At 36.9% G+C, this 27519-nt stretch overlaps 1 long non-coding RNA gene and 1 pseudogene across 1 annotated transcript; both read right to left on the minus strand.

Moving 5' to 3' along the window:
• Positions 1-10490: 10490 nt before the first annotated feature.
• Positions 10491-11821, minus strand: LOC121110406 (annotated as a pseudogene).
• A 4366-nt stretch (positions 11822-16187) lies between these two features.
• On the minus strand, positions 16188-26894 carry LOC121110191. Its single transcript, XR_005858191.1, has 2 exons — positions 26042-26894; positions 16188-23878 (listed from the first exon to the last, which is right to left on the minus strand). It is a non-coding gene; the product is annotated as an uncharacterized LOC121110191 (long non-coding RNA).
• Positions 26895-27519: the final 625 nt, after the last annotated feature.

Raw genomic sequence — 27519 nt, forward strand, 5'->3', positions numbered from 1 at the left:
CACATGCAGACAACTACATGAACAACTTGTCACAATGTAAGCTGGGATATAGATTTATAGCATTTTTGCTTTATGAGTGCTTGTTCTCACTCTGCAGTAAAAATGAGCCATCTTAGCCCTGACTGAAGAAGAAAACTACCTATATTTACCATGGCATAAGAACAGCCAGTTATTACAGAGTAGTCAGAATCATAAATTCAGGCTATAACTTACACCTCATTAACCTGTTCAAAGACTGGGAGTCCTGCATGATGAGCACTGTACAAACACACAGGGATAAATATTCCCTGTCAGAAAGAATAAAGAAAACAAAGAATGAGTTTAGAAATGATGACATGAATGGTTGAAATTAGATGACTTGCTCGAGGATGTAAGTAAAGACCTGAAGTTGCAGACCAGGGACTTGAATACTTACCCTTGAAATTGCAGTCATAAGACAATCAGATGTACAAATCTTTTTCTACAAGCAGAGCATGTATTTACAATTTACTCATGTTCTTTCTCTATGGACATTTTTATAATTCACCAAAGTCACATCTCTACCTAAATCTGAATAAAGAAATGTTGGATAAGAACAGTTTCAGCATGATCATTGAGGCATCACTGCAGCAGGCATGAGGGATCTTATCTCATTTTGCTGCCCCAGGAGTCTGCACTGTCAATTTCTTGGCAGGTTGCAAAGGGAAAACTTATATAAAGGGTTGTGCTTGGGAATGCTTTGGCCTCTTTGAGCCATTGCCCTGAGCAGCAGCAGCAGCAGCAGCAGTAGCAGTTGGGATTAAGGCTTGCCTGTACCTGTACCCACAAGGGAGTCACTTGCTGAGGAGGGATCAGGACTTCCACATACTCCCATTCCTAATTCCTACTTTCATTCCTATCTGTGTGCATGTTTTCCTGATATGTGATTAATTTTTTGAAGAGCTTAGCCAAAGTAATTATGAAATTGCAAAGAATTGTCAAAAATGCAAACCCCTAAAAGCAAAATCATGCACACTGATAAGTGATGCATTAAGTTTTGGATGGGTTCTTTATTTTGGAGGGGAGTTTAAGATGGTCCAATGCATACATGCATAGCATATACAAATGCTGCTTTGAAAGTAATGCCTCCTATTTTATTATGTTGGCCAACAAAGTCAGAGACAGATGTTAGTGGTATGGCAGCAGAGACTGAACGTTCCCACCGATGTTCCATTACATTTTGCTGCTGTGTTACAGATGGTAGTAGAAGGGCAGTCTGATACAATGGAATCTGACATGGAAGTGTGGATGAAGCAAAAATGTGACACTGAATTCCTTCATGCCAAAAATCGAGCACCGACATTCATTGATGCTTGGTGAATGCTGATGGAGACCAAACAGTGGATGTGAGCACAGTGAGGTGGTGGATGGTACTTATCAGCAGTGACAGTAGTTCATCTCTGCTGGTACAGATTTTCATGAGTGTAGTGTGTAGGCTCTTGTTCCTCACTGATGAAAATGCATAGATAATGGTGGTGAATTGTGGAAATACAAGAAAAACTGTTCAGGGCAGCAGCTGTGTAGCAAGATAAATAGCGTAAGAACCAAGGACACCTCCAGAAGAAGAAAGAACGGCTCACGGCTCTGATTGGATAAGCGTCCACATGAATGGTTGAAGAGTGTTTATAGAATGCTTTGTTGTGGATGGGAAAATTGTAGGGAAGGATGGAAAAACTAGAAAAAGAAAACTTGTGAAGGTATATAAGTGATGTGAGAACTTGAAATAAAAGGTTTGGATCGTTCACATCTCAGTCCATGCATCAGACGTTACAGTGACTGTGTTGAAAAACAGTTTTATAACTGAGAATTTGCTGTATGAAATAGTGTTATCGTGCTCTTTTTATTAATTTTATTTTGCGTGGAAATAAATAGGAGGCATTACTTTTGGAGTGATATACATTCTTTACTCTATTGCAAGTTAGTGAAAGAGTCCTGTAAAATCAAAGTAATTTCCTTTTTAAAAAAATCTACATTTATACATTATTTTTCTAATAGTAATATATGATAAGTTGTTTATACATATATTGCTTTCATAGTACAAACTACTGAAAGCAATTTTACAGCTTTCTTCTTTTTTTCCTGCATGATATTATTTATGTAGCTTCCTTAATTTGGTGATAAGTACTGGTCTTCCAGAACTGTATTAAAAAGTCATTGTTCTATTTTTCTCTTTTCTGTTTAGTATGTTTAAAGAGACTTCTTGCTGACAGCCTTTATTTCTATTGAAAACTTGCATCAAAGCATAATTTCAGGCACATATTGGACATTCAACAATTTTGCACTGTCATTATAAAGCAAATCAGTACCTACTTGTAATTAAAATAATAATATAGCAATGCCTCTTGCTAGTTCCTAAAGCCTATCTCTTCACTCATTTTTTCCCTTCAGTTACCACAGTGTGTGACAGCTATGGTCATATATACAATACACCTGGCAGCTCCAAATGTCCAGATGACAAGCTTGTATTTCCACTATTAGCAAATAATTGGAAAATTTCCACTATTGGAAAATAATCAGTGGATGTTGGGCTTGCATTTATAACATCATTTTCAGGAGGCAAAAGCATTGATCAAAATATTCTCTAAACCTAATTAACCAACTGTAATCGATAACAGTTTCAGTATTTCACTCATTTAAGTAGGCTTTGTTCATTTGACATGTTTAATTTTGGCTGCCAAGCACAGAATGAACTTTCTAATCATTTAATTACCTGAAATTATGAGTATCTTCCTGATAGAGAATGCCATGGTCACAATTAGATAGTCAGGGCAGAACTCTTGGCTTTTTTTCCAGTCTTTATTTTGCTGATGTGGCACAAAGCTGACCCACTTGCTTCAGCTCCCAGTCCTTGGCCTTTCTTGAAAAGTGTGTTTGAGTGAGGAGGTGTATAAATGGCATGGAAAATAGCATATGTAGAGTTTGATGAGATTCCTTACTATGAGTAGCATGTGCAGGATCAAAATTTAGGGTATCGTAAACATATTATTATATTTTTGAGCAGATTTTCTTGACTAAATAAGAACTGTGAAAGCATGGAGAAATGTCTGAGAGACACTCTGCTTAGACATTTTTTCAGGTGCTGTGAAAGGATGAATTCTCTGCTGACACCAATGTAAGCACCTAAAACAATGGATTTACAATATACCAAAAGCATAAAAAAAATGAATGCTATTTGTTTATTTGGTTCGTTTTAAGTTTTCACTATTCAATTGCAAGCAACAGATCTATTGGAAGCAAATGTATAATACAGCTCTTCCTTTTGAGCAATATTTCTACTAACTTAAGAGGTCAGATGGTCTTCTATTTCTCTGCTTGAACCAGCTCTCTTATGCTTTTTGACATGAAAGAAATAGAGACTGTGGGGGCAGGAAGAATTATCAAATATAACAATGGCAATTAGCATGGATATTACCATTTAAAGAATGTTTTGTTCCTGTATAACAAATTAGACATAGATTGCTCTGTTGGCATTATTTCTGTGTTGCAACAACTTCTTCAGGTCACATAGTAATGCAGCACCTCAAATAAAATGCGAGAGGAAACAAGTAGGCTTTGTTCCTATCTATCTTGTTTCACATATGATCTTAGTTCTTGAAAGTAAGTGTATACAGTTTCATTTCTCTCTCCAACATATGAAATTTGAAGAGATGCTAGTTTACTTTTCATACATATTTTTGAGCGTATTTGTGCTTGTAAGAGATTATTCTTTTATATCACTGACTCAAAGTTTGCTGAGGAACAAGTCCAGGCAAGTCCTGGGCAAAGGTAGAGAAATCTTCTGTCTGGAGGACACTGATGGACAGGTCCTGGCTAAAGGTTGTGAAATCCTTTAAGGAGCACAGATGGACAAGGCCGGGGGCAACGAGAGAGGGATAAGCTGCTGATAATGGCCGGGAAACGGTCTTTTGTGTGGACTTATCTCAAGGAAGATGGCCATCTCAGGAGGTACGAACATGACTCTTGCTCAAGCACCCAGGGATGTCACGTAGGCAGGAAAAAAAAGGAGGATAAAAGAGAGTCCAACAACCATGAGGCTAGAGGCTTCTGCCATCAGATCCCTCACCACGACGGACTCGAGATTTCTGCCATCAGATCCCTCACTAAGGACCGTATGCTGACAGACTTCCCTGGGCCTGCTACCTGAGACCTGCTGCTTCCTCCCAGGCTTACTCTGTGGCTTCTTCTGGGACCCACCCAGTACCTGCACCCTCTCGTTGCCCAAGACCGGCCTTGCTGCTCCTGCCCTTCGACCTCAGACCATCGGAAAGTCGTGCAACGGGACTACTGCTGGATCATGGTGGTGACTATCCCCGCTTTACGCAATTCTTGCTTCTTTCTATCTTTTCTGTCGCTCGCCTTCCCTTCCCCATCACCCCAATCCATAATAGTGTCTGTCCTCCCCTTTCTTCATCTCCCTTATTAACATTTGTATTTAATTGGTCGGACCAACATTTGAACCGTTGTTTCTTAATCTCACGCCAGGCATACATATTTCAAAGAACCTCCTCTCCCTCCTATAAATTGGAGCGAGACAGAGCTGAATGCTGGTTTTCATATTTCTGCAAGCTCAGAATGCTTGTCTCATACAACCTGGGATATAATTAATCACACAAAGCTGTACATTCAATACTTTACCTGTTTTAAGAAAATCAAACTCTCCAGAGGCTGCTCTGTTTTCAATTTAGGAATGTTTATAAGGAATATTCCATATTCCATATGATACATATCTCTAGAGCTCCTTATTGTTTTCAGAACACAGAAGAAAAACCTTCAGACTTTATTCCTCTAATGAAATGGAATATCTTTCTTCAAAGAAGTTTGTGATGGAAAAAGTGAATGAATGATTTTGCTGATATCTCTTCATGATTAAGTAATATTTTGAGTGTGAAGGAATTAAATTCAGTTACGTTATATATACTTACAGCAAGGACATGAAAGAAAGACTAAAGAATATTAGAAAAGAAAAAATTAGACAGTGAAACACTTGGGATTATTTTTTCTTCTGTAAAAAATCCAAGCATTACATATTGCTCAGATGAAGTCCTGCAGCAAATCAGGGTGAAAATGTCCTTCACTGTTCTGCTGTGTCAGATACTCTGCATGGGATTCATCTGACCTAGAGCAGATTTTTACATCTAAGTCCATCTAAGATTTCCTTTATAGTCTCTGTAAAGAAAGAAGCATCTATATGCTGAGATTGCTCTCATCTTGCTCACATAGGAACACCGTATGCAAGTCTGACAGGATCTATTGAACCAAAACAAGGCTGAAGGTGACCGTTTCCTGGGTTACATCACTACTGGTGATGAGATATGCTGTCACTACTACAATCTGGAAGCAAAATGTCAGTCCATGTAGTGTCAACATGTGAATTCCCCACTGAAGAAAAAGTTCAAGATGTTCAAGATGCAGCCCTCAGAAAATAAAGTATTGTGCATGGTCTTTTGAGGTAGGAAAGTGATGATCCTTCTAGATTTCCTGAAACATAGACAAACCATCAATTCTGACCACTGCACCATAACACTGGCTAATCTGAAGGCTCTAATTTCCAGAGTCAGTCCAGAGAAAAAGACAACCTTTTTCTCGCATCACGGTAACTCCAGGCCCCATACCAGTTTGAAGACCATGGAGTACATTACCAATCTTGGCTGCACTGTCCCACACCATCCACTCTACAGTCCAGATTTGGTGACTTCTGACATCCATCTCTTCAGGACAAAAGATAGACTGTGTGGACATATGGACAATGTTTTCCTAGTGACGATGTCATCATAGCAGCTGTGAAACTGTTGGCCACCCCAGTATTACAGACTTTAATGAGCATAGCACAAAGGCTCTTGTTCATTGCTGGTGAAAATGCACAGCTAATGCTGGTGAATACATTGAAAAAGAGTGTTTTGAAGCTCAGAATTTGCTCTATCAAATAGTGTTAATGTGCTATTTGTATCAGTTGTAGTTTCCATGGAAATAAAAGGAGGCATTACATTCAAAACAACCTATGTAGAATACGAACAATGACATACAAGTTAAGATCATAAGAAATAACAGATTAAAACTGAGTAAAAAGTATAAAACTATGTCTAAAAAATTAATGAAAAAGTGCTTCATCTATGTTCATAGTAAATATCAAAACCTCTGTTGTGAGGTGAAGAACTATAAATAATTTTTATGATAGTTGTAAAACACAGTCCTGCTTTGTACTCTGGTCAGAAATCATCATAAGCTGAACCATACAGTGCTCCCAACTATTTTTCTAAAGACATTAAATAACTTCCTATATTCTTCTTAGAACTCCATATTCAAATTGATACTCCTTGGCCTTTTATATATTTATTTATTATTTTTTTACATACTTCACTTGTATCTTAGAAACTGATATTCTCTCAATCCTAAACCAACCTAACTCAGTTCTCTTACTAATATGTAGGTGATTCCTGATAGCAGTACTGCAGTACTCTATCTTCTCTCCTGTTTTCAGTTCCACCCATTCTGTGGACACTAAGTGAAAGTAAAGAGCACAGCTAATCTTTGCAACACAGTATGTGCAACAGTTTAGCCTCCTAAAGGAGAGTCTCTCCTTCAATCTGTTTCAATCTCTATTCCATTATGTAAATCAAATAACAAACGAACAAACAAACAAATGAGAGAGAGAGAGAAAAAGAAGAAAAGTAACAGAAATAAGAGCACATGTAGAAAAATGCTAAATTCCGCATTTTATATGGAGAAGGGAAGACACATTCATCCATAAATGCCATCCAGTAATTACTCTGGAAGGTGGTTTTATTCATAACAGTTGCTGGGAAGAGAAGTATCTATCAACAGTTGCTAGTAGTTTATATGACTAGAAACAACAGTTGAAGCAAATAAAAATCTGAGTGTTGGGGCAAGTATATTCTGGAAAGTATCCTGGGTTGGTAATGTCCAGGAGAAAAATCGAACAATAGAAAGTCCTCCAGACCAGTATGTTGTCTCCAACTCTGACCCAATCCAGAAATTAAGAGAAGAGTAAGAACCAATAAAAATTGTCTCAACTTAAAATTTCCATAACCTCCAACATTCTTCATCTCCAAGTATTTCTTGAATAAGAGAGTGTCCTTTAACGATCCTCAATGGATATCTCTTCTAAAGATTTACTTAGTCTTCTTTCAACCCATGCATCCACATTGTCCTTTGCTGAGCCTCTACACAGGTCTGCTATTTGAAAATTGGGTAATTCTATATGTATCACTTACAAGATAATATCAGACAGAATAGTAATAACAGACAAAACTAAGATAGACCTATATTTAATTCTTATTGTATATACCCAGAACAATTACCAATACTCACAAACTTGTTGCATCTCAGATATAATTATCTGTTTATAAATTATTTATTTATACTACAGCAGAATTAGGTTACTTGAAATTTCCTGTTACTCTCTCCAAATGGCATCTTCACATTAAAACTACTGGCCATTCTGCAAAGTTAGTCTGCTAAAGAGTGTAGAATCTGTACAGGATTAACTCATAACACATTAGAGTAAATGTCATTTGTTGATTAATTTAGAAGGCTATCATTTGCATGACCTTTCTTAGATTGTTTGCTTGTTTCTGCTTTGTTTTGTAGTTGCTAGAACACCATATTTGGAGGCTTCATTTTGCAGACTTATTTCAGAAAATCACTTCTCCATCATGTATGTAGACTCCTGAATTGAGAGATTTCCCTTTTTGAAGAGAAGTCACTTGTGTTCTAACAAGTTGTAAACTGCATGAAGGAACCTACCAAATCTAAGTTTTAGACCTGAACTTGACCCTTTTTGGTTGGCTTTGTATTTTGCTGTGATCCTTTTTCATTTTGAATTCTTTTTCTTGTAAGAGAGCATATGGCCTATAAATCACTCTTTAGAAACATAGACAGCAGTATCTGACAAGAAAGCAGTGAGTTTTGCGTTTGAATCTTAAAAGGAAACATTTTCAGATAGATTTTACAGGAGCCAGGAGACAAAATGATGAATCACCGCAAATTATTTTATCCAAAAATAATATCTTTTAAAGACTTTTTTTTTTAAGAGTGAAGACAAAACGCTGTGATTTCCTAAATGATTTGTAAATTATGATCAACTCTGCCTTAATGAATATTATTTTTCTCTAGTGAAGATTTTTAAGTCTCAGATGGGTTTCGAGGACTAACTATATAGATGGTTTGAGGAAGAACACAGACAATGTCTCTGCATCATAATTATAGCAACCCTCTTCTTTCCAGCATCAACCAGCTATACGCAGAGTACTGGGAGATAAATGTGGGAGCTGTAAGCTTGACGTCTAATATCTGCTACTGAAGATTTGGAATTTGATTTAATGCTTCTGTTGAATGGTTTGAAAAAAACAGGTCTTCCATCTTCTTTTAATAAATTCATTTTCAGACCTGCAATTTACCTTTTTGGCAGTTTTATGATTCAAAACAATAGGCCTTTTTTAGTTGTGTAATTTTTTTTACTGTCTCCTTTTTCTCTCTCATTTATAAATGAAAAGTAGTGTTCAGTAATTTGTAGAACAGGGAAACAGGAGCCATTCATAGTTTCCTAGTTGGAAAATTTTCACCATTAATTCCTGATTGCAGTAAATACTGGGGGACTATTTTAGATTGTTTTGCTAGTAACACACTGATACTTATGCATTACCAGGCTGTATTATGTTAACTCCATGTACATTTGCTATTCTTGAAATTCTGACAAGCAACAAGTTCTGAAGTGATGCATTACCATTAGCTTTCCCAAGAAGGAAAAGAACATTTTCTGCAAGAAGGGATAGAATCCCAGAATAGTGCAACTTCCCCAGTAATTTAAAAATAAAGAGACATCTAGGCAGGAGAGGGAGCAGGAGAAGTTTAAAAGAACGGAGCTTGACAGTGAAGACCAGTGATCCTAATGATTCTGAGACTTGATAAATTCAGGACACTAGCAGCTGAACAGAATTTTACAAGGGCACTAATAAACGGAACCATGGTTATACATCCCAGCCCACATTGAAGAAGGTGGTAGCTGCTATGGGCAAAGACAACAATCTTACACATTCACCACCTCTTGGGGAACTTTTTGAATTTATACATAGAGGCCACAGGCACGTGAGTGTTTCTGAGTCATCATTTCAGTTGTCTTCATAGTTGTTTCTCCCATCATGTAACTATGAGTGACCACATGAACTATGTGAAGAAACAAGTAAATACACAGTGCAAACATTTAACTGACATTAATAACAGGTAGATTATTTAGGCAATCAAGACTTTACAAACAGAAGTTGTTCTAATGTTCTGCCTCTCATGACTTAAGAACTTGTCAAGGAACAGGGAGGAAACAAGAACAGGCATCACTCTTATGCATACATATACTGCATTCTGCCTGATGGTGTTCTTGAGCAACATGTTCATTGTAATTGTATGTTCTTAAAGAAATGTACAGTCCACTTCAGAAAATTAATGTGTGAGGCACAATTCTTGAGTCAAAAACTACAATTTCTCTATTGCATCAACCATTAGCTAAACTGAATGCCTTGAGCATGTTTCAACTAGTTTTAAAATAAATTTTAATTGCCTTTAAATAAACAGTGAAGAAGAAATAAAATATTCTTGATCCCACATAGATAAAGACAACATTATGAAACCCTGTCTGTCAACAACAACAAAAAAGACCTTCTGATATTTATTCAGTTGTGTCATGTCACCATAAAATTGAAATAACATTATAGTAAATTTGTAGGAGAGTGGCTCAGGGAGCAAGAATTTGTGAGCTCGAGTGCTATGTGCCCAACGCAGGCTATGAGACCTTGAAGCTGTCAAAGCAGGAAGAAAAACTGAGGCTTCAGTTAAGATAAGGGAGTAGCTAGCCTGGAAAGAGATCAAGACAGTGGAATGCGAAGAACAGTGAAAAAAGCTGTGTGATGATTAATGCTGTACCAATAGGTAGTGAGCAAGACGCGTGATTTCTGTGTGCTAACCAATTACAAGTTGCCGTGTGTACCCTGTATTTCTGTATAACTATGAGCTCATTTGGGCAATAAAAAACCCTTTAGAAGTTTCCACCGTTACTTATGTGAAGATGCGTGGATTCATTCAGGTTGCCCTCCTTGATAAATTAGTCCTTAAATTAATAAGTGATATCTACAAGAAATAGGAGATCTCCATTGATCCTAGTTCCATTTCTTTGCTTAGGAGCAGCTGTTGTGAATGTCTCTTAGTCAGAAACTGCTAACAGCCTCGTGATTCTCTCACGTCTTGTTTGCATATAAACCCAGACAGGATCTAAGGGTATGACTCCATGTCCACAAACTTGTGCTGGCTTTAGAATCATAGAATCATAGAATCATCAAGATTGAAAAAGACCTCCAAGATCATCTAGCCCAACTGTCCACCTACCACCAGTATTTCCCTTCTAAACCATGTCCCTTAGTACAACATCTAAACATTTCTTGAACACTTTTTTTTTTTTAACTACAGGTTTGTAATTTATTGCCATAAAATCCATTAAGAATTGAAAGTTATTAGAAAATCTAAGACATGCATATCCATCTATAACAGTTAAGAAGGTCAACAAACCTTGTTTTTCACAAGGTTGGTCAACTGTGTGTATTCAGTGTCTGATACTTCATTTCTTCAATCAGAAACAAATGCTTATCTGTCCAATTTCTTCCTGTTAAGTAATTCCTGTTTTTTTTCTAACTCCTCCGCAGACTCTTTCATCATACTGTGGCACATGACAGAATAGCAGCATAAAATTTAAATGTAACTAATTTAACAAAAATTAGGAACAGCATGCCAGCATCTGGTAACATGCAGGAAGACTTGGCCAAGCCAAACTACTACTCTTTAACACTGAAAATACTTCCAAGTGGCAGCTCTTACTACTTACTAAAGAACAGATCTGAAAAACCTTTAAGCTTTACTTCCTCACACTTTTCCCCAGAAGTGACTAAGAACTGTGCACAGAGGGAAGTATTTCCCCTTATTCATTTTTCAAGCCTCATTTGTATCAAGACAGTGATGGACATACTTTAAGCTGTTTATAAAAAACAACAATTTATACAAGCAAACACTCTGATTTTATCTCCAAATCATTTTTCAGCGTAATCTTCAGTAAATGTTTAGCTCTGTTGATTTTGGTTGCTACTTACGGAGAACCTCCTTTATCTGGATGATTCAGAATCATAATCCATCTATAAGCTTCTCTAATTTTAATTCTGCTGGCTGTAGGGCTCACTTCTACTATTAAGGCTTCTTCTTGTTTTGTCATTTTGTGTTCAAATCCACCTCTGTAACAACTACTAAAGTCCAGTTTGGGCAGGATCTGCAGCACTCACTTCACTCGCTTCAAGGCTTCACTTACTTCAAGGCTCTCAGTGCATAATGACTTGCAAACCCAACTGCTGCGATGATCAGCCTGACTGCAGGCACAGGACTAGAGGGAATGGCTTCAAGCTTCACCAGGGAAGGTTCAGGCTGGATGTTAGGAAATACTACTTCTCTGAAAGGGTGGTCAGGCACTGGAAGTGGCTGCCCAGAGTGATGGTGGAGTCACTGACCCTGGAGGTGTTCAAAGAACGTTCAGATGTTGTGTTGAGGGACATGGTTTAGAGAGAACCATTGGTGATGGGCGAATAGTTGGACTGGATGATCCTGTGGGTCTTTTCCAACCTTAGTTATTCTATGATTCTATGATTCTATGGTCCCAGTCATGGCTACTGCTGTCCCCAGCCCTGCACACTGACAATTGCTAGGCAGACAGGTCAGAAGCCACAGCATGCTGTACAGCTTCAATATCCCTCGCCATTAGTAGTATGAGTAGAATGATTTGGAATTCCATCTGAACAACGTTTGTAATTGGTATTTGTATGAGTGTTTCTATAGGGAAAACATTTTCTGTGCATCAGATCAGTAATAGAAAAAAAGATTGTGGTACTTATTCAGGTTGCTTAGAGGTCCATGTACAGAATGTGTTAGCTATAAAACAGATTTATTTTTATTTAGATCCTTCTAGATGTTGGTAGAAATCCTGGAACCTGGAACAATGTGCCTAACATTTATCTAAAAAAAATTAAATTGCAACTTTATTCATATGTCAAGCTATCTTAGCTTTCTCAAGATTTGCAGAACACTTTATTACATTATTAAAAAAGCAGCACAATTGCTTTTGTATGTAGAATTCTCTTAATCAACAGAATTAAAGAGACTCTGTTGTAGGAGTCAGGGTTATTCTCTGGTTCTTTTGATTCTTACAGTCAACATCCCTTTCAGTAAATGAACGCCTCATGGGGCAGCTTTTCCCTTCCTAAATATTTACATATTTGTCTAAGCCCAGTAAGAATGGAAGACACATAGAGACTTAATAAATGAACAAACAAAAAAAAAAACCAACAACCACCCTATACTACAAATAATATAATTAGAAAGGTTAATGATCTAATTTCCACTCAGCACTCATACATATCTGTGATTAACATTACTGGGAAATACAAAGTCACAGACTGAAGAATAGAACCCTTCGCTCAGAAAAGAGTCATGCTCTCCCATCTGAATGTGTCTTTTTATAAAATAACCATTAAGTTTATCTCACTACAAATATTTTCCATTTTACTGCACATTTGAAAGAATTTTGGTCTGAAACAATGTCAGGAAAATGAAATCTTGTTATACTTTTCCCCACAGAAATTGAACCACATGTTTAAATAACCATTTTATATTAATTGCAAGGTACATGTAAATAAGTTCTGCAACGCCCAAGTGGACCATCTCACAGATGGCAAGGGGGCTATGCAGATGTAAAAGGGAGCAGAGACCAATTTGTGTTACTTAATGTAACAGTGTATATGAATATCTTTTGTGAGAAGAAAAAGAAGAGGGAATTTGAACTATTTTGTCCCCTTGTTTTCTTAAAAGCTATTATCACTAACAGTCCATATATTGTTTATATTTTGCAGTAACAATAACAGAAATGAAAACATCTATATACAGATATGAATTCCAGCAAAGAAACTCTCAGATAATTACAGAATCGTACTTCTGTTCCAATTTTTCACATTGCAGCAGGGAGGAAACTTGTCTTGGCAAGTCATTTACTGAAATAATTACAAAACCTACTTCACTAACTCATGTTCTTCAAATCAGTTGACAATGAAAGTACTCAAGGTTTTGCCTTCTCAGCTCCTTTGATGGACAAAATATTAAACCGCCCTCACAAATATGCCATCCTGCAGGGCTGCTTTCAAATCACACAAATCACAAAATTTGCACAAGAAACACTGGACTGACAAATTCAATCACTCTGTTTAGCTAACACATCCTGAACAAAAATGTATCTTTTGTTCCTAGTAGAATACAGATGTATTTCTAACTTACTGCAAACTCTTGAAGATCATCAGGTCACTTCTACCTACATATTCCAAAGGTGGTACATTGATTGGATCCCAGACACGGTAATTCACTTGAGCATATACAGTTCAGTATCTCTTATACTCGTGTGAAATCTGTTATCTCAACAATAAAAAATAGATGTGTTTAAGCCTGATAGCATGTGATCCTTCTGAAAAGTTTACTGAAAAATGGAAGTAATTAAATAATTGGTGTGTTATGTAGGAAGTGCTTATGTTCTTTGTTATCTTTACAGAAAAAAAAAATCTATTGAGGTCAACCAAGTCTCCAAGTAGACTTCACAGGCTTATACATCTAAAAGAAATCATTACACTTTCCATTCTGAACTCATTCATGTTAAGTTTCATCTAATTAGTGAGTTCACTAACTTGCTTTTGGCTAAAGCATATCTTACAAAAAGGCATCCAAGCTTCATTTTAGAACCTTAAATGGCCACTTCCATACATGTCATTCTACAGATTAAAATCAGTGATAAATTAACATTTACAAACTTGTGCTTTTTATCATTTGAATTAGTTTCATTTCAACTTCTAGAAGTTGGCTATTGTCCTTCCTATCATTGAGAAATTTTAGCTTTTTACCACTCACTCTTTTTCTCAGAAACTCACTCACTGAAATTGAGTAATTTTTCTGTTTCCTTTTAACAAACAACAGATAAGTGTGACTTAATAAAGATTTATCTAGTTCTAGCTAATTAGAAGTTACCTGGAATTAGATAATTAGTTTCTCTAGTTTAAAATCTTCTGTCTGTACCAAAAGAAATATCTTCTCATTCTTGTTCTATAGTTTTCAGCAAGTATGTATAAACAAGAATACAAGAGTGGTTTCCAGCTAACATTTTTATGTAGATGTAGAGTTACCTAAAGATTTCCTAAACATAAGTAATGATTTCCTTGTTTATAATCTTAAAATTGGTTTTGACCTTTTATTATAGCATCATGTCTTGTCTGGTTTGGTAAATGAAGGGAGAACAGTGAATGTTGTCTATCTTGACTTCAGCAAGCCTTTTTGCACTGTCTCCCATAACATCCTTGTAGGTAAACTTAGAAAGCGTGGGATAGACAAGTGGACAGTGAGGTAGATTGAGAACTAGCTGAACAGCAGAGCTCAGGGAGTTGTGATCAGTTGTGTAGATTCTAGTTGGAGGCCTAAAGATAGTGGTGTATCCCCAGAGTTGGTACTGGGTCTGATGTTGTTTATCAACTTCATCAATCACTTGGGTAAAAAGATAGAATGCACCCTCAACAAGTTTTCTGATGATAGAAACCTGGGAGAAGTGACGTACACACCAGAAGGCTGTGCTGGCATTCAGTGAGATCTGGACAGGCCGGAGAGTTTGGTGGAGAGGAACATGATGAGGTTCAACAAGGGTAAGTGTAGTGTACTGCATTTGAGGAGGAATAACTGCATGCATCAGTACAGGTTAGGGGCTGTACTGCTAGGAAGGAGCTCTGCAGAGAAGGACCAGGGTATCCTGGTGGATGTTAGGTTGGACATGAGCCAGTAGTATGCCCTTCTGGCCAAGAAGGCCAGTGGGATCCTGGGCTGTGTTAAAAAGAGTGTGGCCAGAGATGATTCTTGCGATCTACTCTGGCCTGGTCAGGCCACATCTGGTATACTGTGTTCAGTTCTGAGCTCCCCAGTTGAAGAAAGACAGGAAAGTACTGGAGAGCATCCTATGGAGGACCACAAAGACAATTAGGGACCTGGAGCATCTCCCACATGAAGAAAAGCTGAGAGACCTGGGACTGTTCAGCCTGAAGAAAACTAAGAGAGGATCTTATCAACACATATATGTATAAAGGTCAGGTGTCAAGAAGGTGAGGCCAGGCTTTTTGTGATGTGACTATCAGCAGGACAAGGGGCAACAGGCACAAACTGGAAGACAACAAGTTCCATCTGAACATGAGAAAAAAAATTCTTTACTTTCAGGTTGACAAAGCACTGGAACACGTCAAGCAAAGATGTTGCAGAGTTTTCTTCTCTGGAGATATTCAAAACCCACCTGGATACTTTCCTGTGTAACCTACTGTAGGGAACTTGCTTTTCGCAGACTATATGATCTCCAGAGGTCCCTTCCAACCTCAGCAATTCTGTGATCATTCTGGAAAGTTTCTTGTCTGCCATAACAACTTCTGAGTCATTGCTTTCCAGAGTTACAGTCCTTTATTCTGTAATAGCAATCATGCTCTTCAGTTTTAGATGTATGATCCAGATCTCTGCAAATACATTTTTAATTCATACTACTGCTATTCGCTTCACACATTTGCTACTGATCTTCAGCTAACCCTCACCTACATTTAATAATGAATTTCTCTACAGGATGCTGACTTTGCATCATTACCTAATACTAGTTCCTTTTATCTCTTCCCAGTTATATAGATACTAAGTGCAAGAAACAGGCAGTGCTGAGTTTGAAGCTAGTAAGCTTGTACATTTGAGTGAAAAGAGTAGGAAGTGCAGCAGTAGAAGATATAGTGCATCATTCTCAAATGTGACTGTGCCAACAGCAGCAGCTGGGAAGAGTATGGGGTTCTAATTACAGATTGCATCAATCTCTGTGAACAGAAGCAAATCTCCTTCCTAGGTTTCAGGCTTATATCTTGTTTGGAGAAGCATAATGAGTTAGGATTGAATGTTCACTTACAAAAGGGTGGCATTATCAGTTGTAAGCAGATGTTGCACGTTAGAGCTCTAATGATATATATTTCAGTACACTAAAACTTTGAACTTCTAAATTAAAGTCTGTATTAACCAAACTGTAAGCATAAGGATTCTTGGTTTTATTTTGGGATGTAGAATCAGTGATTAGAAGAGTGTTCTCTTGCATGTTAAATGAGACTATAAACCAGCTAGAATCATCTTGAAAGAAATACAGAGTGGAATATTTCCACACAAGAATGAAACAGTGAACATTGAAAATGAGTAGAAACTGTGAAATTACGGTAGTACAAGTCAAAGATAATATCAACAGCATAATACAACATATTACCACATAATTTCTCCCATCAAAATAATAAGACCAAAATATCCCAAATTAAGATATTTTTTTTCTGAGTGTCTTCAGGCCATGTCCTCACCATCTCATATGACCTGAAGATGGTGAGCAGATCAGGGAGGTGACAGCTGCAGATCCTATAAACAGTCCAGTGAAGGTGAGACAAATGTGAGATGGTGAGTCAGGTGCAAGGTTGCACCAACACATAAAATTCAAACAATGTGCAAAATGAGGACAAGGCAAAGATATGTCTGAAACACAGCTCAGCAGCAACTGCAGGCAGAGCTGAAATGGGGTGCCCAGGCCCAAGGGCAGGGAATGTATGAGAGGCACTAAGGCATATGTGTAACCACAGGGTATTGACAGAGATATATATTCTTTTTTCCCCCGTTTTCCCCCTTTTCCTGTGCTCTTTGAGTACTTTAAATTTTTGTTGGTTTATTCATTTGAATAAGAGCAACGTGTAATATCTATTGATAAGGAAATGCAACACTGGGTGAAATTAGTTCAGTGACAGTAGTGTTTTTTTGTGTGAAAGCATCTTACGCAGAATTAGCCAGAAAATATGAAGAAAAATTCTCTTAGTGGTCTCCCAGGATCTATTCATGGAAGCAGATGAATTCATCTAGTCACCCATTGCTGCAACAATGACTGAACTGCTGAGCCACTTAATCTCCAGGAAACACAAAAAGTCCAGTGTTCTCTGAGGGCTCCTATCCCCTTGCTTACTATTTGTATGCACACACCTGCTTGCAGCAGCATGGCTCCAGCCCTACAAGCAATTCCCAGGCACAGTGTGTTATTTTCATTGCTATGGCATGGAGAGCTTGAATTTAACACTGAGATTACTTTTATTTAAACACTGCACAACTCAAGCAGCAAGAGGTTGTCTTTGCAGACAAGAGCCTAAGGCTTTGAAAATAGAAGCCAAACTTTGTTCTCTACAGCTGCAACCCACATTCTTACTGAAAAATAGCAACTGTTCCATACAGAGCCTGTGAAGAAGTTGTGCAGCTTCACAAGGATAGATTTTTATTGGGAAGAGTCCCCGCATAGAGAAACTCTTACAATTATTGAAGCACTAAATAAACACGGTGACACAGAGCAAGGACAATTAGCTAAATTTAGAACACATATTCCAATCCCTTCACCTTATATTGCTGATTATGTCTATTTTCGGAATGTAGCTGCCAACAGAGAAAGACATTTCCACGAGTAAATTAGAACACTAGTGGTCTGAAGGTGCTATTTTTTCTACTGTCCATACACAATGTAAGTGACTTTCCTGATTTAAGTGTTCTGTGCCTGGTGATTTGCATCTGAGCCTAGAATAGTAACTGGTAGAAATACCACTTCTGCAAATCGTTTTTCTTTTCCACCAATATGCTTTAGCTTTGAATAAGATGATCCATTTTTATCAAATGAATGAGACGACAACTATTCTTTCCCTTATGTAGGCTGCTCAGGATTTTGTCTTCTGACCCACACAAGATTCTGTAGTCCTGGAAGCAGCACTGGGAGGGGAGATGCGTGGTGGGATAGGGACAGTTTTGTTATATTAGTCTTTCCATGGATCTGAAAGTTATGAAAAATATGAATGCAATTAGATTTATTCTGTGATTTTTGTTGCCTCTGCAAGAGATTATCAAAATGCATAATATTGCCAGATGTAACTATCTGTTATTATTATTATTGTCCTAGATATGTTGTTTATCCAACAAAGACTACTCTTTGTTCTCTCCTTGTTGTGGAATAACTCCAGTAAGCGGCTAAGCACTACACAGCCACTCACTCACTCTCTGCACTCAGAGCAATGGGAAAAGAAAAAAAAAAAAAAAAAAAGAAGAGTATAAGTAAGAAAACTTGTTGTTCAAGATTGAAAAAATAATGTCTAATATGTGAAGGAGAAATGCAAGAAGAGAGAAGAAAAATCTTAAAAAAAAAAAAAAAAAAAAAAGCTATGCAAAAGCAGTATCTCACCAACCCCAGCAGGTGGATGGATGCCCAGCTAGTTTCCAAGGAAAAGAATATCCTCCACAAACCCCCTCCTCTCCCTTTTCATTGCATGACGTTATGCTATATCTCTGTGGTTACTTTGGGACATCTGCTTAGTCACATCCTCGCCCAACTTCTTGCACTATCCCAGCTTACTAGCTAGTAGGGCAGAGTGAGAAACAGAGAAGACTTTGACTTCTTTGTGTTATCAGCAGTGTTTTGTTGACAGACCTCCATCCCAGAAAGAGCCAGTGCACTCTCCTAATCACTTTTTTCCTATTTAGTTTCACAGCTTTATCAGCATTCCTTTGGCATCTCTTCCAAGTCCACACTTCTTGAAGAGCACTTTTCATCTGCCATCTATACATTTATTCTTATGCTTCTACCTTTTCTCAGAAGCAAGAATATGTTCCTTTTCTGATTCTTCACAGTGCAGAACATATTCTCTGTTTGGTTTTACTTGCCTTGTTTTTTTTTTTTTTTTTTTTCAGAGTAATGTCTAAATTATATTTCTCTCACTGGGTGTCTTTCAGGATTTTGTTGGCACAGAGAAAGCAGAAGTATTATTACACTACTTTTTCTTAATGTTACTTGTGTAGCATTCATATTTCGACCAATGCCTTTTAAAACCAGTTAATCCAGAGACCCTCAAGTCAAGGAGGCTTGCTGTTCTCCTGAAGTGCTGATTCTATCACAGAGTCAATATTATAATTGCACTGTTGGTTTGCTCAGTCAACATCTCCATTACAAATACTATTCTTCTTCCAGCTCAACCATTTCAAATCATTATTGTGCCATAAGCTAGCTTAAAAGTACTGACCCATTTGCACTGTTTTGTTCATGTCTGAAAAGGAAAACAATAAATAAGGAAAGAAGGACTTTTAGAGAGCTCTTGCTATTCCGAATCCAAGTAAAAGCCTGTCATGGTAATAGCTAGACAAAAGCTATTACCTGCCCTGACTCCCTTTTCCATTCCAGGGCAATACTGCTGTACATAACAAGTGCTGTACTGATACTTTATCTTTAATTTAGTCTTCCCTAGAATTTGTCAGCTTAAGTCAGAGACTTAACAGTATTTTTATGCAGGTTTTTTTTTTTTTTTTTTTTTTAAATACTTAACAGCAGACAATTCATTTTGCTGCAGAGCAGTAAACAAGCTCACTGCAAGATGCCAATTGGGAATCACAATGGGAAATAACTGATCTCCTGTGTGATATTAGCTAAAATGGTGTGTCCTACAGCCAACCTTGAGATCTGGTACATTATTTTGTGAGAGAGAAACTCACACTTAATACAAACCGCAGCAAGACCCATGCATTATCAGATAATACAGAGGGTTTTTAAAAACAATTTTAGCTTTCTGAGAGGCGATTAAAGCTAGCAATCATGTACATCTTTCAAGACTTGTCTGTGTATTTATAGTTCATGTGTGCACATGCACGTTTTAGTAGGAAGTTAAAGGAAACTTTAAATTTGACTTCAGCTATTTTGTTGCAACTGATACTGGCACAGTACTGAAATATTACTAATAAATTTAGAGCTACAAAAAAAATATAAAGGATCAACATTACCTGTATGCAGAGGTGGCTATGAGTCGCTGTAGTTCATGCCAACACAAAAGAACCATAAATCTAAAATAATTGGCAAAGTGGATTTAGATTTCTGACTATTTTGACTTAGAAAAATAGTCCAAAGTGGTTAAAGTGTGCTAGTGAAGCTGGTAAGCAGTCTTAGTAAGACATTTCTATTGTGAAGTAGCATGATTGAAAGAAAGAAAATTGAGAAGGATCCATGTATTCACATCCATGAAATACTTTCTAGCTCTCCAAAAAAATGAGATTACAAAAAAATCAGATTGAAGTTTAACCAGGGTGCCTGTTTTGTTTGGGAGTGAAAGAGTGTAAGAAAGAGAATTCACATGAAACTTATCTGCTAACAAAGTAAGAATGATACATCATCTTTGAGCTATTTTGGGGTTATTTAGGCCATGGATAAGGTGAAAAAAAATGTGACAAGGGGAAAATGGTATAAAAAGAAAAGATGACTCAGGATGACTGAAAAAAATACTGTCTTCATTTGAACAGGCTAGTTGCAGCTACATGATTCACAATCCAATTATTGTTCTTTTGCACACAGGCAAGAAAAAGAAGTGTTATTCTCAGCTCCTCCATCTGAAAGCAATTATGAATGCTGCTGCACAAAGCATGGCTATATTGAGATTGAAAGGATACTGTAAGAAAAATCAAGGAATTCCAATGGGGCAAACAAGCACTTGTGGCAATAGTTGTCCCACTGTCCTATTTCATACAATCAGGTGGCTGTAATTGGAGTCAGATCAGCATACACGAGTCAGCATTATTCCATTTTCTTTTGGTACCCGCTGGCTGAGAATATCTATCTCGTACTGTCCAAGTTGCTCTGCCACCTGTCAGTGTTATCCTGATAAGTACCTTGCTTTTTCCAGTTAAAATGCGTATTAACTCATGTATATGAAAAGCATTTCTATTTCTTGCAAATGTTCAGAGAAGACATTATGTCCCAGGGATATAAAAAAGCCCCTGTGAATATGTCCAGCTGTTCACCATCTCAGGTGATACTTAAAGTTGCACAGTATGGGCTTCAGGTATTGCTGCTATTAAATGCTTTTCTTTGACCAAGAAACTTCTATCAGAGGAAACCATTATCTGCCTTGCCCCCTGGAAAACACCATAAAGCTGAAAATTTTTCACTGCTTCTTGCTACATTTAAGCTATCCATGCTTCCTTTTGTGTATTTGACTACATATATAAAGTTTTTCTTCTGAAAATGGAAAATTAACAATTGCATTTACTTTCATTACTCGCTTAGTTACACTTAAAGGCACAGTTCTCTTTTTAAACATCACATAAACAAAATGTGCTTCCTGAGAACTGTTAACATATATTCCCCAAATCTGCTCTTATTCAAGGGGGAAATGGTAGCTGAATATTTTCCTATGGCAAATTCATGTTCATATTGTACCATAAAGCAGATCAGAAACTTAATTCTGTATTCCCCTTGCCTTAGAGGCTACTTGCTTTACAGTTTTCAGTAGGACAGAAACATCAGTACAAGGGCAGTATTATTTCCACATCCCTAGAGAAGGAAATGGACAATCTCAGTACAGTCAAGAAAGTCAGAATGGAGTGGAGAGACTTTCTTCTCATTTGGGGTGATGCTGAAGCCATGGAGAACCAGAAAATGCTGCTGCAAATGGCATCATTATGAACTACTTCACACTGGAACTTCACAGTTACTTTGCAGTTCAGATCGCTAGAGTGTTTCTAGGAGAGCTTAAATTGCAGTATAGACAGTGATAGGCTTATATTTTGTCTGCTTGCTGGCAGACATTATTCCCTCTTCTTTAACATGGGTTAAGTGTATAACCACAAAGATATTTCTGGCAAAATGCAGTATTGTCAGGCAGTACATGTAGACTAATGGGAGTAAAGCAGGAGAGTTTGCTTCAAGGCTCATCCTTTGGAAAGGTCAGAGTCCAAACTTTTTACACAAGTCTACATTATCATATAGATAAGAAACATGCAAGGAGTATTTATTTAGGTATATTTCAGAGGGAGTCAAAACTTTTACCCTGGATCTGTTGGATCATTTTATGCTATTATCGTCACAGCAAGGCCTCAGCCTGACACAAACAGCTCTTCAAACTGATGTCTGTCAGAGTAAGACTACATAGACTACTAGGCTAGATCCTATTACTAAAACAAATTTTACATCCCTAGTTTCTTTGAATGTTAACAGTGAAACCTGAAGCAACTTGGCTCACTATAAACTTGTTTATAACCTATCCAGGGTCCAGAGGGGACTCCGATACTGGAAATTCTTGGCCAAAAATGCAAACATTTTACATGGTTCAAGTCAAGTAATATAGCGAAGCAAGGTCAAAAGATATAAACCATGCTATTGACCTTCTTGTGGTTTCTCTGTTTAAGAAACACAATGTAGTATAGCTGACAGGTTTTGTGAATATTGTACAGCTTTCCAATATCAGTATCATTTTCTTTTTCTCTCAGATAAAGCTAGAATCAGCATGTAAAAGCCATATCTATCTTACATTTGAACTTATCTGTAGTTACCTACAGTTACATAGGTTACAAGTCTGGTAATACTGCGCTAGGTTGGGCTTTGTTTGGTTGGCGACTGTAGTGGAATTCCAGAGTCACAGCCTGAATCAATGGGTGGGCTACATGAGTGTGTGGGTGCCTGGAGTGGGGGGGGGGGAGGGGGTTCTGGAGCCACCCCTTCTGTCTCTGCAATACTTCCTGTGCAGTCTGAGTCTGTGCGGGTCCCCCTTTTGCTCCTGCCCTTCTCTCCAGCGGCGCGACAGGACCCGGGGAGGGTCGCATTTCTCAGCTCGTCCCTCTCTCCACACTGTTACCGGGAGGGGTGAGTCAATTCCTTTCTGATATCTTTTCCTCTAGTGCCTATTTCTCAAATAAAGGCTCTGTCATTGCCTTCACTTGTTCTACAGCTATTTGTTTCTTCTCATTGAATTCAAGTCACATGTTGCATAGAAGACCTGACTAAGTTCAGTTTGTCACCCAAATACTCAGCACTACTTTATCATTTTTATCTGATTCAAAGTATTACCTAACTTGTGTTGCCTTAGCGTTGGGCTCCTTCAGTTGCTAAAACCTGCATTTTTTCTGATCTATTGGGTGTGTATACAAAATACTTTGTACTTGTTTCTCCTCAGTATCAGTCTGGCTGGTTTCTCTTGAACTAATAAATAAAATGACACTTAAAAATAGTGGCGAGACCACATTTGTTGAATTCAGCAGCAAGAGGTGTTATTCCTTTGTAGGGGGCCCGCTTTGCAGGGGGCTGGACTCAATGATCTCTAGAGGTCTCATGAAGGAGAAAATAGATGTATTGATAAGAACAACAGAAGTCCTGGTACACTTAGTATCTAACCAAGTGTGGTTCATTGGAATCACAAAATATTGGATGAACAAATATTTTGCTATTAGAAAAACTCAGGGTAATTTGATGTACAGCACATGGCATAGTATGTTTGCCTCCTGCTTTAATCGTGTCTTGTTGCACTGCATGGTTTGGACAAATCGCTTTTTACCTCTCACCATTTTCTAAGTGTGAGTAATTACAGCTATCCTACTTCACAAAGGTGGTATTAGGAATAATTTAATTGAGGCCTGTGTAGTACTTTAAGAAACTTGGGTGGGTAGATCAATGCTAAATTAGAGCAGGCAATTATATTCTGCCTGAGGGAGAGAAATCAATATCCATATGGCAAGGCAGGAGAAATTCTTTCACAAGTCCATTTTAAATCTCCCTTATACCACTCTCGCATCCCTGTATTTTGTGTACTTCCACTCGAGTTACTTCTGGATAGCACTAGAAAGATGAAAGCACAGTCAGATCCAACAAGTTCATGTCTGAGGAACAATGACAAAAATGTTCTCTGTGGGGCTGAAAGAGAAAGCAAGGAACAAAATCCATTACAGTTGGAGCTGTTCTAAACAGTGAAGCACATTTTGATTTCTCCACTGTTACACAAGCTGGGAATCTTAACCAAGTTTTAATTTTTAGAGAAATAATTTTATTACCTTCCTAGAAGAAAACTGAAGAAGCTGACACTAAAGTTTTTTTCATTTTATGGCAAAAACTTCTAATTTTCTAAATTTCCTAATGTCCCCATAAAATTCATTCTTAGATGAAGAAGTGTGTGACCTGAACATTCAAAATCAATTATTTGATTTTAAATTTTAAAAAAAAACCCACAAACTATTTTTAAAGATCACATTTTTTCTTAAATATGTAATTCATTTAATAACAAGTTTCAAAATGCTACGTCAATCATAAATCCATACTAAAACATGCAAACTTTTGTGGATTGTGTATTCTAGAATATTTTTCTCAGTGCAACACAGGGAAAAAATCCTTTCAAATCCTATGGAAAAACACACTTTGCAAAGAGAAAATGCTTTATAAATAAATTTAAATTAAGGTTGTCTTCATTCACAGGGCCAAGAACTTAATTTGCTTTCGTGATCTCTATACCACTCCAAAGAGTACAGAAAGCTGTTTTGTTTGGCAGATGGGGATTGTTCTGGTGAGGGTGAGTTACAGTATCTTCAGTGATCTGCAGTGATAGTTATTAGAACCATTCCTATGGGAAAAAGGGAGGATGTGGCAACTGGGGTTATGTTGGGCTAGCACTGAAGCTTGCGATTGCCTCCATTTCTCAGATCCCACAGCAGAGTCAACAAGGAACTCATATATGGGACTGGAGATTATATTGCATTAATGCTGACAGATATCTTCCTGGAGATGGATATGCACAGTTATAATAGTATGCTGCACTTCGTGCTTGTGCTCCTGGGAAACAGGAGAAAGTCTTTCAAGTCAGATTGGGATTAGATATGATCATGGGACTTTCTTATTCATTCTTACAAAATAAATAAATAAATAAATAAAAAGTAAAATAAAAAAATCTGTCTTTTGTTAATTCAGTGCAAAGCACATTGAATTTCCATAAGCTAAAAGACCACCTCCTTTTAACAAAATGTTCTTCCAATGTAGAGCAGATCTACATAAAGTGTTTCTCTTTACTGTTACTGATGATGCTGTTGCTGGTTGTTGGGACTTGCAATTAAAAGTGAAATGAAAGTTTTTGTTTATTTTGCAGTAAAAATCTTAAATATTTATGAAGGACCTTAAGTCTAACTTGTCTTGAGGAAATATAGAGGAATTAATAATTTATGTGGTTGTTTTGCAGAAAATTAAAGGTTGGGAACAAGTGTTTAAAAATTAAATCATCCACGATCTAAGATAGCAGATGTTATTTTGTTAAAATCTTGAAAAAAAATTGAGCACAATGAGGTGTTATCTTCTCCTTGGTCCAACTGCAATCTTAACAATTCATTACAATTGAGCAGATTCTAAAGCCTAAGGCTAACTAATGTCAGAATAATGAAGAGGAACTTCAATTATGTAGCCAACTTTTTATATTTGTTTTTATTTTGTTTTATTGCCTGCAGTGAGAAAGAGTTTCTATCTGTAGATTGCATAATGATTTGTAAGATATTACACTTCCACAAAAATCACTGCATATTTCATTAGCAATCCTACAGCGGAATCCCCTGCAGTTAAAATGTGCATACATTTATCTGTGTATTTTTCAAAAGCAGCATAATAATAATAATAATAATAACAATAATAACATGATTTTAGATGGATAAAAAATTTTGAAACTACATAGCTTAATAGCTTAGTAATTCTTGCTCTTTTTTTTTTTTTTTTCCCATCATCTATCTATATTTATTTATTCATTTATCTACCAGTGACAGCTGTGTCTAACTCTCACTTAGTCTAGACATCAGAGTTATCCAATTTCTGGTTAGCATCATTAAGCCAGTAAGCTAGGCAAGATAACTTTCTAACGGGGTCTATAATGGGTTTCCTTCTAGCCCATTGTGAGCTGAAAGAATTCCAAATTCTGCTTTTTTATACATAAATGTTTTCCATAATTAAATCCATATTGAGGAGACAACAAATTATCTTGCTGGAACTAAAGTCAGGCATGCAGGTAATCTGCAGTAATTATCTTCTGGAGATAAAACTTCTACTTACAACTGCAGTAGCTATGTTAAAAATATGGTTTGATGGCTAGTCCTTCTTCTTGACCTGTTTCCTAGCACAAGCTTCTATTAAAATCTACGGGAAACCCTAAAAAAAAAAGAAAGAAAAAAAAGTACTAGAATTTGGGCAGAGATCCATTGTATCAGTGCAAAGAAGTATGTAGGTCTATGGGTGCAAAACTTTACACCAGAATCCAGAGGCTATATGTAAATTTCTCCTCTCATTTTTTTAAGATATCAGAATATTTATCTGAAACCACAGCCGAAAATATAAAAATGATTTTGTACTCTTCAAATTAAAGATCTATACAGTAGTGTGAATGAGAGAATTTCAGTGTTTAGATTCCATCTACTAAGAACCCAAAGGACTTCACTGCTCTTAATTATGTAAGTTAAGAAGAGACATCTTCAATTTAAATAAAAGGTTTATCTAGGAAAAATATAGTAGTAAGGGGGTGCCCTTTCAAGATACCATCCCAAGATGCAAATATAGGCAGAAAAGCTAAAAACTTGTACATTGCTTGATAATATAATTCAGCTCAGCTGTTTGGCATTTTCTGTTCAGAGGAAGCCAAATATTAGCAATTCATCTACACTGATGTTAAATTGTAGTTGGTATAGAAATATGAGATTGTAATTGCACAGTAATAATAAATGATAAACTTTCACAAAAACTACATTCATAACAGTTCATAGACTCAATCTGTTCAGTTTTCCTTCCAAATATTCAACTTTAATCACTGGAAAATCAATCATCTTATTTTTTTTTTCCTCTTCCAAATGTAAATTGTTGTTTTTGAGACTGACTGTTCTTAGTGACTTCAAACAAAGTTATTTTTCCTTAACACACATCTTAATAAAATGGTAGTATTCTGAATAAACTGGAGTAATTTAATAATTAAGAGACAGAATGCAGATTGATTTGGTAACATTAGAAGATTACATCTCCTGGCTTTCTCTAGATGTGCATTTCCATATATGTAATCATTCCTTTTATCAACATTCTTTTTACTGAGAAAATTAATCTCACATTCCCACTTCTGGAGTTATTTTCATCATTTATTCTGTCTGTGCTACTTAACACAGTGCCTGAATTTTAAGGGTGCATTATGAGATACCAACCATTTTTTTTCTCCCTTTCCAGACACAAAATGCAATTTATAAATGTGATATAATTCTAGAGGCTTCATGCAAGATGCAGGGATGTCTGTGACAGCTACTAGTTCTGCAAAGACAAAATACTAGAAATGTTCAGATTTTGAAACACCTGGTTTCATTTACTACAAGATGTAGTTGAAAATCAAAGTTATAGCACACAAAAACCTTCAACAGATTGAATTTTGTCCTTGTTTACTAGTGGTCGAGAGAAGAAAGGAGAGAATGCCTTTTGAAATTAGGTCATGGAGCAGAAGAGAGAACCTGGTGCCTGATGCCTCAAAATATTTGGCAGCTCACTGGTTAGAGAACAGA

This window comes from Gallus gallus, chromosome 3, assembly GCF_016699485.2.
Source record: "Gallus gallus isolate bGalGal1 chromosome 3, bGalGal1.mat.broiler.GRCg7b, whole genome shotgun sequence".
NCBI lineage: Eukaryota > Metazoa > Chordata > Aves > Galliformes > Phasianidae > Gallus > Gallus gallus.